At 43.3% G+C, this 13,573-nt stretch overlaps 1 long non-coding RNA gene across 1 annotated transcript; it reads left to right on the forward strand.

Annotated features, from left to right (window-relative positions):
* The first annotated feature begins 7,256 nt into the window (after window positions 1–7,256).
* Window positions 7,257–9,762, forward strand: LOC103639285 (uncharacterized). Its single transcript, XR_559369.4, has 3 exons — window positions 7,257–7,351; window positions 9,473–9,545; window positions 9,635–9,762. It is a non-coding gene; the product is annotated as an uncharacterized lncRNA (long non-coding RNA).
* Window positions 9,763–13,573: the final 3,811 nt, after the last annotated feature.

A 13,573-nucleotide genomic window follows, 5' to 3' on the forward strand; every position in this document is an offset into this window, starting at 1 on the left:
CAAGATAATAATCTAAACCTCGTAGCGGTTGTAAAATTAGTCATCATGCGGTGATCGTGATTGATTTGCATTTGCTTGCTTAACTCCAGGCTCGTAAAATTAAGCATTATCAAACACGCCTTCTAGCAACTGACAAAGTGACAAGCGACCCAGCTTTGCCATTGCCCTCGAGCTTAACGCTTGAGGATTTTGAATCGATGGCGGACGTTGTTCTGCAATCCTTCTTTAGAGCAAGAGACTTTCATATTCTACTTAATTGATATGAATAGAGATTTTTGCAAATGGCAATTGCTTGTCTGCGCCTTCATAGGGGCGTTTTTGTCTTTTTTGGGTGAAAGTTGAGAACTGAGATCGCTATCTGAATCTTTGATCGTTGAACATGTGACCGAATCGAGCGATTTGGGCGCGCTTGTGGATGTGAAACTAAAAATTTAAATGATGCTACATATATGTGGTGGTATCCGTAAAGGCGGATCCGATGTTTCAACAGGATAAAAAGGCAAATTCGAGAGAATTATAATCGAAATGGGTTGGTTGGGACTGAAAGGCATCGTTTTATTGTCGAACGTTTTTACTATACTTAATTCTAACGCAGTGTGACTTGCGTGAGTCAACTTCGTACACTTAATTATTAAAACCGGATGAATTTGCATTGGTTTTAAATGTGGTTTTTCTATTTTATAGAACATAAAATTTTAGTTTAATGCATTAAAAGTCTAACTGGTTTATCTTAATTCTGATATTTTTTAATATGTTATTTAGAGTTCTTCTCTACTACATAAAGCACTAGTTTTCTAGTTTCTAGAATTATATGTTCCCACTTGATTTGAACATTGGTTGTTAGCTCTACATCCATACCAACCTAACCCGTAACATAAATATTTTTATGTTTTATTAAAACAAAGTCTACTCATAAAAAAATATAGAAGCCTTAGCAATAATGAGCATCTAACTAGTTGATATTGTATATTCACATTCGTAATGTTTCACTACTATAATAATCATACGTTGCGACGGTACATAATCATATTTGATGATATTTGGTTGGGGTAGGCCACCTACCAGTAGTGCAATGTCTTAGCAACACACGAGGGCCTACTAAGCTAATGTGGTGGACCCTCCAAAAAACCCATAAAAATTAATATGAAGGTGAAAATATATCAACATAATATATGTTAAACTTATGAGAACAAATATTACATGTTATCTTAATTAAAAGGATGAGGTAGGTAAAGTTGAAAAGGAGTCCGATTCCTTTTCTATAGCTTACTCGTTCTCCTTTAACTAGTGGAGGTGGTACGATGTGCGAGCTCGTTGAGTGCAGCTTCCTGTCATTTTTTTTTACTTGAGTGGTTTGTCACGGCGTTCCACTAGTAGGCTAGAAGGGGAGGGAGGGAAACATATATGTGTTTTGTGCGTCAATTTTGGCTCTTGTGAGATAAGCCTGGGTAGGAGTATAACTATACACGCTTCACGTATAATGCACACGACTTACAACAGTCGAAATCATGCTTTAAGGGCTAGTTTGGGAGATACAAAACCGAAGGGATTGGAGGGACTGAAATCCCTTCCTTATTCAAAATTAAATAAGTAGGAGATTTTAACCCCTCTATTGCCCTCCGGTATTTGGACTCCCAAACTGGTCTTAAGGGTCTGTTTGAAGCACCCTAGTTTTAAAAAACTAGTTTCTATCTCCAATTTCTAGAAATTGGTTTATGAAAAAAAACTAGGTGATGGTGTTTGGAACCCGGTTTCTAATAAACCAATTTCTAGCTATTTGGGTACGCAATGAGTAATCTACCATTTCTTTATTTTAAAAAGTGGTGCTAATAGATGTAATTTCCACGAAATCAATAAGGGCATGCTGCAATTAAACGAACAAAAACTGTTTTTTAGCTAGGGAAGACCTGCTTCTTGATTTTTAAAATATTAAGAATCTAATTTCTGTTGGAGAAATAGATATTTTCAATTTTAATTTAATCCAGAAAAACACAATAATGTATGTGACGACATGTATGAATAAAATATGCACAAATACATATAATAGATTGTACCTTGCGGAGGGACTGATGCTCAAGGCATCAGTGGCTCCATTCACACGAGACATCTCGTGTGTATGTTTGATGTAGTCGTACGCAGTCGACGCAGGCAGATGTACGCAGTGCAGTCCCTCTAACGGCGCCGACCCGCAAGTGTTCATTAGCCATAACACAGTTACACAGGAAACGGTCAATAACGTACGACAGTAATAGACAGTCATTACTCTAGGTAAAATGTGCAACCATTAGAAAGAAATATTCGGACCAATATCCGATCTACCACGGCCACGACACTCCTTCGTCATTTTCCTAGCTTCTCAATAGATGCATCAATAATTCACTTATTTAAGTTTAGTGAATTGTCCCTTAAACTTTTGGTATAGTACTAAAGTAACAACACCGTAGCATTAAAGTAGACCTCTAGTATCGACTATTATTGAATATTAATATGAGTTATGCCTACATTAATTCAACAATTTCTATAAACTGTAGCATAAACTGATATGTTTGGAATCACACCAATTTACATAAATTTGGTGCTTTCAAAGAGGCCGTGAGGAGTACATATTGCAGGTAATCATGTCTGTTGTTTATTTATCCCGACCAGGACAACACCGCACGGCACGGCCGCGAGGCATCCGGCAGCCGCGTGGGAACGAACGAGGAAACGTCTGGTCCTCACGATGAACCGCGGCCACGTGAAAATGAATCGAGGCAGATGCCAGGCTACGCGGGCACCACACAGCCAAAGGAGATGCCGGCGGGATGCAAAGGCAGGCGCGGCCCCGGAGAAAAAGCACGGCTTCTCGGCCACACCGTGCCGTGCCGTGCCGGGGAGCAACGAATCATGGAAAGGCGGGCGATGCTCCTGCTGCCGGCTGGCCTCTCTCCCCGCGGACCGCCTCTGCGCGCCGGTGCTCTGCACCCCGGCGCCCGCTTTCTTGCAAAGGTTTTTTATTTTTATTTTGACAGAGAGAAATTCCTGCGGAGATTCTGGGCCAATGGGATAAGCTTTGTGGATCATGTCCCCGGCCGGCATCCCGCTTCCGTTCGGGACGTCCTGGCCTCACAGCTGACATGGACTCAGGACTCTTGGTGTTGGCGCACTGTCTGGGGCATGACCTTTGACTGCATTACATTAGAATCTTCTATTGCATTAAAATCCCTTCTCATTTCTAGACCGCTTCCATTTTCGTTTGTGGTTTGTCAGATCAACTAGACCGCTTACTTGCTCTTCTGGGCGAGATGATCCAACTGAGGAGTGGAAAGAATGCAAACAAGAAGGTTTAACTTGAGATGACAATTGCTTTGTTCATCCAGCCTCTCAAGGGCACTGTACGAGGGTATTTACGTCTTCGTCTTCGCCCCAACAAGCCCAAACACGCCGGTTCGATCCGACCACTTTCGGTCAATGAGTGTTGATAAAATAGGCAATTTACATATGAAATTAGTACGATAATCTTAGATGTTAGTATAAATTTTACGTTTATTTTCAATTTTACGTCTATTTACCTCCTCTATGCATGGATGCCTATAAAAAGCTCTTATACTTGGTTTGGATATCGATATTGGAGGTAATGAATTGAATTGGGTTCAATACCGAATCAACCATAGTATTGAAATGAGATGTAATTCTAATTCTATTGTTTGGATGTTACGGAATTGAGGTTCAAAAATGTGCGGTCAAAATCCACGTAATAACGAGGGATGATGCTCTATATTAGAAAGCTGAGTTTCTAGTTATAGTCCAATTCAAAGGAATTGAGTCTCTGATTCCAAATCTCAATTCTATACGCAACCAAACAACAAATTTTTGGTAACCTGATTCGATGCCAAATTTTGTATTCCAATATCTACGTCCAAACGATATTGGTTTAGCCCGAACACACCGGTTCGATCTGACCACTTTCGATCAATGAGTGTTGATAAAATAGTCAATTTACATATGAAATTAGTACGATAATCTTAGATGTTAGTATAAATATTGATCGCACATTAATTAGATTAAACGGTATGAACATATATAGTACTTTTAGCGTAGTCCACATATACTAGTTAGATCAAACAGTACTAATAACCTAGATACTAGTATTACCATTGCTCGTATATTGGTTATGTAGTTATGCTAAACGATATTGTTGTTTATGACAACATCACAGTATACAAAGTACCAAAAAGAGAAATAGAAGGGACCATAACAGTAAAGAAAGTGGACAGAGAGGTCCCACTGTTAATTGAGTTTTGGTGTTTGATGAGCAATATAATTATTTGGACTAACAATATTTGCTAGTCTATCTGGTTATATTTTAGAGGACGTATAGTGGATTTGGTCGAAGACAAATAGATGATCCAAAAAGATCAACACCACATGAAATCAACTAGAAGACTTGTTGCAACTTGCAAGTCTAAAAGGTCATGTAAGAGCCCAAGGCACGGGTTGGAAGAAGCTTGAACGAAGACACGATCAGCTGCATTGAACGTGTCCGAATATGCTCTAAGTAAAACACCGGATAACAGAACGACAGTATGCACCGAACATGTTCAACGTGTCACTAAATACTGCACGTGACAGTACTTAGAGAGATTGCACAACAACTCGAGACGAGCTATAACAAATGAGACGAGTCCCGTGCAACACCGGCCGGTCAATGCACCAGATGCTCGTGTTCAGAAGGCTGACAACAACCAGTAAGAAATTGAACACCTACTTATAAAACTGTGGTACATGCAATCTTAGACTATGACGGTGAGGACAGCGAACCAAACATGCCCCGTTAGTTGCTCGGTCCTACGCCCGGTCGTGCTTTCACCTTGCACGTCGTTTGCCGTTCCAAGGGAAATTCTCACCTAGTTAGTGCCCTTTTTTTGTGCCAGAGAGAACGAGGTGCTTTGGACGTTGAAGTTCTTCGTGCAACAACCGGTTAAAACCGAACCCTTACGTCTCTACTCGCAGACGCAGTGGTTATTACGAAACGTGTTTCCTTTCGCAAATAAAGCACCTCAGTAGTCACACCAAGCGGTGCAGTACGTACATCCTCACCAGTAGTAGTCGGGCCATGAATAGAGAGACTCGTAACCGAGTGGAGTAAAATGGAATGCGTTCTATACGAATTAAGAAAAAAAACATAAATTCCGTCCTTTTTGTTAGGTTGTCTGGTCACGGCTGCAAGCAAAGGATGTGGCTGGTGCGACAAAAGGAACCCCTAATTAACTAGTGGATTTGACGGCCGTGGGAGATCGGTTTAATATAAATACTTTGTTTTTTTATTTCCTTCGAGACCTCACCAAAGCCTTCCCAGGTCATAGTAGTAAGAATGCAGAGTACGTACTAGTACTGGCCTCCACGCTCTAGAAAGTTCTGGGCTCACTCCGCGCTGGACGCCGGCTCACCGTCACCATCTTCAGTCAACTCAAACACTTGAGAGAGAAAAAAATACAGGAAAGGAGCTCGATTGCTAATGACAGCTGTTCTCCTAATGACAACCGCTAACATGGACGAGCGGGGACACACGACACGAGCTCTCAAGTCTCAACTGCCGAATTTGTGTGACCTGCTTTTGTCGGGAAATAAATTACCTAACTTTTTTTCTCTATATATATCTCTCTCTCCCTTCATTTTTTTTTTTGCCTAACCTTTCAATAGTTCCACTCAAAGCCGTTCCCTATCTAATTTGGATAGAGACGAGTCATGGCCTAGAGATTCAGACAGATCCGTTCTACTCTAATCGTTTGAGCAATACCTGAATATGCAACATAATTATAGTAGCTCTAAAAAGGTTAACTTTATTCCTTTCCTCGATAGAACAAATCAGCGAAAACAAATGGTCAAAATACAAGTGGATAGCATCTTATAAGCCTTAATTAATGCAGCGAAGCATGGTCCTTTTCCAGAAGGCCTAATGGGGATCCATTTCTGTTTTGGTTTCTAGAGACTAATAGTCCATCCATTTCATTGTTTCATTTTAGTTACTAAATTGCTAAATACGAAAATTACGTATTTACAAATTTAGAAACTAAAATAAAATAAAATATAGATACTAAAAACCAAACACCCTTTAAGAGCTTGTTAGTAAGTCAAAATCTCTCCTAATCCGTATCAATCCTCTCCAATCTATATGGATTGAAAATAACCGAGCAAGCCCTAAGGTTGGAGTCGTAATTATGGTTATTTTATAACGAACACGACCCCTCTATTTCTTTTTATTCAAAACCATTTGGTAAAAGCTTCAAAAAAAATACCAGACCAAGTCGTCAAGCTATGACTGGAAAGCACTACGTACATCTGAATGATGATGACCTCTCCCACCGAATTTTTTGTATTTTAGCTCTTAAACAGAAGTAAATTCACGTTCAGACCTAAAAAAATTTTAAATGCAGTTTTGGACCCTTAGCTCGGCGCCACAGCCTGTGGCGCCGAGGTAACACAGCTCGGCGCCACACGCTGTGGCGCCGAGCTTCGTGACGTGGCAGTCCCGCGTGGCACCTAGCTCGGCGCCACAGATCTTGGCGCCGAGCTAGGGAAAAACCGAAACCTCCCTTCCCTCTGCGCGCGTTTGTTTTCTTCGCCAGCTCTTTCCAAAACATCGCCGCCGCCCTCCACAAAACGCCGTCGTCGCCGCCGCCTTCCCCAGCTGCGGCGCGCCGCCGCCCGCCCGGCCCGGCCACGCTCCGGCTCACCGCCGCGAGCCCCGCCAGTGCTCGCCCGAGCTCGCCCGGCCCGGCCACGCTCCGGCTCGCCCAGTCCACTGCCGCCCGACCGAGCTCGCCCGAGCTCGCCGCCGCCCGCCCATTGCCGTCCAGTCCCCGCCGGAGCACCGCCCCGAGCTCGCTCCCCACGCCACCGACCAGTCCCCACGCCGCCCGGAGTCCGACCAGTCCCCGCCGCCCAGTCCCCACCGCCCGCTCCGACTCCGGTAGCTCCCGCCCCCACTGCCGACCAGTATTTTTTTTAATTTATTAGTTTGTAAACTAGTAGTAATTAGTTAGGTATCCACTTATTTATTGTTTAGTAAATTGTTAGATATTTTGTTGTTAGTGTTTATTAAAATAGTTAGCTAGTTTGTTGCGTAGTATATTGTTAGTGTTTAGTAAATTCTTAGTGATTATATAGTTACCATTTTGTTTAGCGCATTGGTATTACATGTTTTCTGTGTTGGCAACCATCGTGTTGTCGTTTATTCGCAGGTTCTATAAACATCACTTTACAGGGGAGGTGCTGCCAAATTTTTTACTGACAATAAGTTTTTTTTGTACGTAGGTGTTCGTCCGACTTGACCTTCTCCAACGTTAGCTGGAGTCGTACGCGTTCTCAGGTATACATAGTTTTCGTACATTATTTATAGATTATATAATTTCGTTTGATGTGTTTATTTAATATTTATTGTATAGTTATTAGTTAATATATATTTATTACTTAGTAAGTTAGTAGGCTTAAGTATGTAGCCATTATTGAGTTAGTAATCCATTTTTGAAATAGATGGACAGCCTAGTAACACTATACCATGGAGGAAGGGTGGAGATAGATGCTTATGGGAGTGTTACTTTTGATGGTATGAAGATCGTGACCATGTTGTTCGTTGAAAGACCAACTTTTGACCAGCTTTTGGCTCGAGCTTGTGAGGAGATTAGTTGCGACATAAACGACCCTAGAATATCAATTCAGGGTTTGTTGTCCCATATTACATATGGAACAGTTGTCCGACGGTTGATCTCCATTACCTCAGAAGATGATTGGGTGATATATTTAAGAATTGTGAAGACGATGGTTCCACCATGTTTGGATGTGGTTGTTCAAAAGTTACCTGTTAGTCATTGCGGAGGTCCAGTCGGGTTGTCTCCACAAATGCCAAATGCATCTCGTATTGAAGCTCCTTTGGTAGAGCTTCATGAAGAAGTCGTTGTTGTGCCCGATGCTCAATCGGGTCCGCACGAGTATGGGATTTCTCGTCCTATTCCCGGCGTTTGTGGGGCTTCTAATGCGGTGGTACCCCCCCAAGAGATCCCATTGACCCAGGATCCAGTTGATGATCATCCTAGTAAGTGTCTTCGACACATTGTTCGTATCCATCATTATTTCGTTTGATTAGACTTTTTAATGTGGTTTTTCTTGCTCCGACCCGATGCAGGATCTCCACATATCAATAATGCTGATGTTCAGATTGATGTGCCTGTGTCATATAATATGGACAACATATGCAGGGCATCCAATAGTGTTGATGTTCAGATTGAGGATGAGGAGGAGCCATATGAGGCTGCACGGGCCGTAGATTCTGATGATGACCGTCCGGTTCAAGAAATGACCGAGCAAGAAATTGAACTCATAAGACGTTTGTGTCCGGAGCGAGACCCTGCAGTACATGAATTTAGCAGTTTAAGTCATTCCACCCGTGCGTATGCTGAAGGACGTGACGATGAACTGCTAGAGGCTCCGGATAACGCCGACAGCATTGAGATTAAGGTTGGCTTACTTTTCAAGGATCTGCCTACACTGAGACGATGGCTACAGGAATATTCTGTGAACCGGAAGAGGCCGTTCAAGGTGAGACATTCGTATGCACAGCGTCGTTACACTGTTGTGTGCGAGGTGCCAGAATGTAATTGGAGGGTATGTGCCCGAAGGCAGAAGGACACCGGAAAGTTTAAGATCACCAAAATTGTAGGTCCACACACTTGTGCCCAGGCAGAGCTGAGCTCTAAGCATCGTCAGTTGACATCTACCCTGATTGCGAAAAGGATATTGGGGATATTGAAGGGTCAGCCAAACTTGAAGGTGAAGTCAATTATGACCATGACTTCGGAGCTGTTTGGTTACAGGATCAAATATGGGAAAGCATGGAGGAGCTGGGTAAATACGAGGTAACAACACTAGGCGGCATAACTTCGGACGGTGAGGTGCGACCTTCGAGGACACATGTCGTGTTACTTGATGCATTCTGGTGCGGATGTGGTAAACCTAGACAATACCATTTTCCATGTTCTCATTATGTTGCGGCCGCACGTCATCGTAACTTTGCATTTGAGAGCAGAATACCTTCTGAGTTCAGTGTAGAGAGCTTAGTACGTACCTGGAGCCCTCGTTTTGAGCCATTTCTTGATGAGTCACAATGGCCAACGTACACCGGTCCGGTATACGTTGCTGATCCAGCGCATCGATGGGACAAACGTGGTAGTAGGAAAAGGAGCCGGTGCAACATGGTTATGGATCAGGTTTCCGGTCGCAGTAGGAGAGGACGAGCGTCCCCCTTTCTCGTGGACCCAGAGCAGAATGAATGCGGAAAATGCGGTAGACTTGGCCACAACTCACGTACATGCATTTGGACACTTAGTCAGGTGTGATATATTTTTTATACACAAATTTTATTCTAATATGTCGATGTTTTTGTTACACTTTGTACACAACTTATATTCTAATATGTTGATATCTTAATTTGCAGGATGGCGCAGTTCCACTTGCTGGACCCTCACTACGACGAGCACCACAGGGGCCGTCTCACCGCAGAGGGAGAGGTAATATTTTGTTTGCTATATTTGTGACCTATATTTGAATTAATATATGCGACCTATATTTGACTAATGAAAAATCTTTTGATTGCTAGGTGTTGCCCGTTCTGCGGGTCCGGACCCACGACCGGTTTCTGGAGGAGATGAGGTACGATGAGAGGTACACTCCTCTCCTACAGAGGGCTGGCTTGGACGTCTTATCGTACCAGGTCCGCCGTGGGCTACTGTTGGGCCCATGCTTCGTTGCGCCGAAGGTCTTGCGTGAAGAAGCAGCTTCGGCTGAAATCGTCCCCAGGAAATGGCCGAAGGTTCCTTTTTATAGAGCTTCGGCGTTACAAACCGACATAGAGATAGAATGACCTTTTTATCCATAGAGGTCTAAGATAATGTTGTAAACTTTTGTAAAGGGCATAATTGTAATTCGTCACAGGCTGCGTCCTGTGTCTATAAATAGATGAACAGTACCCCCGTACTGTTCACACGAACCTGTCATTTGCCTTCACATCACACTTGTATTCTTCAAGACCGAAGGTACATTTGTAATTTGGAGTCATTTACATTCGTTTATAATAATAAAAATGGAGATGATTTTATGATAACATTTAAGTATTTTCATATCTCATGATTTATATGAATGCTTCGTTCCTCATTGTCACGCTTACGAAGCTACGTCCTTCGTAACCTTCGTCCGAGATGCTTTATATTCCAAAGGGATATAATGTTATGGAGGACGAAGGACTTTTACACTTAACATTTTCTATGTTGCCTTGTTCTTAATTCTTAGCATTTGAGAACAAGTCCCCAACATTGGCGCCCACCTCCGGTGAACTCACTTCCACTTTTTGAGCTGATGGCTTCGTTCAACAACCGAGCTGGAGCTGCTTCGGACCCGAAGCTGGTGCTACCGATCACAGGTGGCTCGTCCTCAGAGCCAGCTAACAAGAAACAGAAGAAGGAAGCACAGAGGAGGGTACAGCATGTTGGGGTGCAAGGACCCTTCATCAAGACAAGATGGTCTCACATTCCTATTACCTTCTCCCAAGAGGACCTTCAGCTCAAAGATTACCCACACAACGATGCCATGGTTATCTCTTGTGTTATCAAAGGATTTCTGGTCCACAATGTCTTGGTTGACACAGGCAGTGCAGCTGACATCATATTTGCTAAAGCCTTCAGACAAATGCAAGAGCCAGAAGATAAGATTCATGATGCTACACATCCTCTCTGTGGCTTCGGAGGAAGACAGATTGTAGCACTGGGCAAGATCACCATGTCAGTGACCTTCGGATTCATCAACAACACTAGAACTGAGCAAGTTGTGTTTGACATTGTTGACATGGAATATCCTTACAATGCAATTGTTGGTCGTGGTACTCTTAATGCCTTCGAAGCAATCCTTCATCCTGCTTATCTTTGCATGAAGATACCTTCGGAACAGGGACCCATTGCTATCCATGGAAGTCAGGAAGCCGCAAGAAGGGCCGAAGGTAACTGGACTGACTCCAAAGCAATTCATAATATAGATGGAGCCGAAGCTTGTGAACAGTACAAATTCAGAAGGGAGAAGGCAGCTTCAGCAGATCAGCCGAAGCCCATGCTATTGTGTGAGGACATAGCAGAGCAGAAGGTGCTGTTGGGCTCGCAATTATCTGAAGACCAGGAGAAAACCTTGATAAGGTTTTTATTCAACAACAAAGATGTTTTTGCATGGTCGGCTAATGATCTCTGTGGAGTAAATCGGGATGTTATTGAACATTCGCTCAATGTTGACCCATCCTTCAGACCCCGAAAGCAGAGGCTTCGGAAAATGTCTGATGACAAGGCCGAAGGGGCTCGCAATGAAGTAAAAAGACTCCTCAGTGCAGGAGTTATCAGAGAAGTGAAGTATCCAGAGTGGCTAGCTAACACTGTTATGGTGAAGAAGGCCAATGGCAAGTGGAGAATGTGTATCGATTTCACAGATCTCAACAAGGCTTGTCCGAAGGACGAATTCCCGTTGCCAAGGATAGACTCTCTAGTCGATGCAGCAGCTTCTTCAGAGCTCATGAGTCTCTTGGACTGTTACTCAGGATATCATCAAATCTGGATGAAAAAGGAAGATGAGCCGAAAACTAGCTTCATAACTCCAAGTGGCACCTATTGCTATCTTCGGATGCCTGAAGGGCTCAAAAACGCTGGAGGAAGTTTCAGCAGAATGACTGCGAAGGTTCTTCAGTCTCAAATAGGCAGAAATGTGTTGACCTATGTTGATGACATTATCGTCAAAAGCACGAAGCAGGAAAATCATATTGCCGATCTGCAGGAGACCTTCGCCAGCTTCAGACAAGCTGGTTTGAAGCTGAATCCAGAGAAATGTGTCTTCGGAGTAAAGAAGGGTAAATTTCTTGGATGCTTGGTTTCAACAAAGGGAATCGAAGCTAATCCAAATAAAATCAAAGCTATACTTCGAATGGAGCCACCAACTACAAGAAAAGGGGCCCAAAGATTGACAGGAAGGCTGGCATCTCTCAACAGATTTATATCCAGATCAGCAGAAAGAAACTTACCATTTTTCGAGGTGCTGAAGTCAGCCGAAGTCTTTCAATGGGGCCCAAGTCAACAAAAAGCCTTCGAAGAGTTGAAGCAATACTTGATAGATCTCACAACATTAACTCCACCAATGCCAGGGGCTCCTCTGTTGTTATATGTGGCAGCTTCGCACTCAACAGTAAGTGCGGCACTTGTCTAGGAGAAGCTTGATGGCCAGCTCAAGAAGCAAGTCCCAGTGTATTTTGTATCTGAGGTCCTTAGTGTCTCAAAGAAAAATTATACAGAGCTGGAGAAGGTATTATATGCCGTTTTAATGGCATCCAGGAAGCTTCGGCATTATTTTCAGGCATACAATATCATTGTTCCTTCTTCGCAGCCGTTGAAGGATATAATGAGAAATAGAGAAGCTACTGGACGGATTGGGAAATGGGCTGCAGAGCTCAACGAATTTTACATTGATTATGTGCATAGATCTTCGATCCAGTCTCAAGCATTGGCAGATTTCATTGCCGACTGGACGCCAGGGGCTCAGGATGAAGAAGCAAATAAAGATGCCGAGGTGTGGACAGTATTTTGTGATGGATCTTGGGGAATCTTCGGAGCAGGTGCAGCTGCTGTGTTGGTTTCACCATCCAAGGTCAAAACTTGTTATGCAGCAAGACTTGATTTCAGCTGCACAAACAATATTGCTGAGTACGAAGCCCTGCTTCTGGGCCTTCGGAAATTAAAGGCAATGGGAATCAGAAGGGCAATTCTTAAAACTGATTCCCAGGTGGTTTCGGGTCATGTTGACAAAAGTTGCAAGGCTAAAGATCCGAAGCTTGAAAAATACCTAGATACGGTCCGAAGGATCGAAGCATCCTTCGAAGGATTCTCTGTCAAGAATATCCCTCGAGGACAAAATGAGCATGCTGATTTGCTAGCTAAGTCTGCGGCACAGGGGCTGCCGTTACCTTCGGATGTGTTCTTCGAAACAATAAAGGCACCTTCAGTGGAGCTCCTTGAAAGAGCAGTCCTCAACATATCTCCTGTTTACAGCGAAGATTGGAGAACTGAAATAATCTCTTACCTTCAGGGTAAGTTCCTTTCAGATGACGAAGCTTACAATAAAAGAGTAGAGGCAAGAGCTCGTCCATATGTCATGATAGAAGGGGAATTATACAAACATGGAGTTTGCGCTCCGCTGCTCAAGTGCTTATCTAGAGCCGAAGGTATAGAGTTGATGAAAGAGATACATGCAGGCCTGTGTGGATCCCACATCGGATCCAGGCCGTTACTTGGAAAAGTGTTCCGCCAAGGTTTTTATTGGCCGAAGGCAGCTTCGGATGCAGCGGAGTTAGTCCAAAAGTGCGAAGGTTGTCAAAAATGTGCAAGAGATCAAAAGCAACCTTCGTCTTTGACACAGCTGATACAACCCATCTGGCCATTGCAAAGATGGGGCCTTGACTTGTTGGGTCCATTACCACCGGCCCAAGGGAATCTAAAATATGTTGTAGTAGCTGTGG

The sequence above is a fragment of the Zea mays genome, chromosome 9, assembly GCF_902167145.1.
Source record: "Zea mays cultivar B73 chromosome 9, Zm-B73-REFERENCE-NAM-5.0, whole genome shotgun sequence".
Taxonomy (NCBI): domain Eukaryota; kingdom Viridiplantae; phylum Streptophyta; class Magnoliopsida; order Poales; family Poaceae; genus Zea; species Zea mays.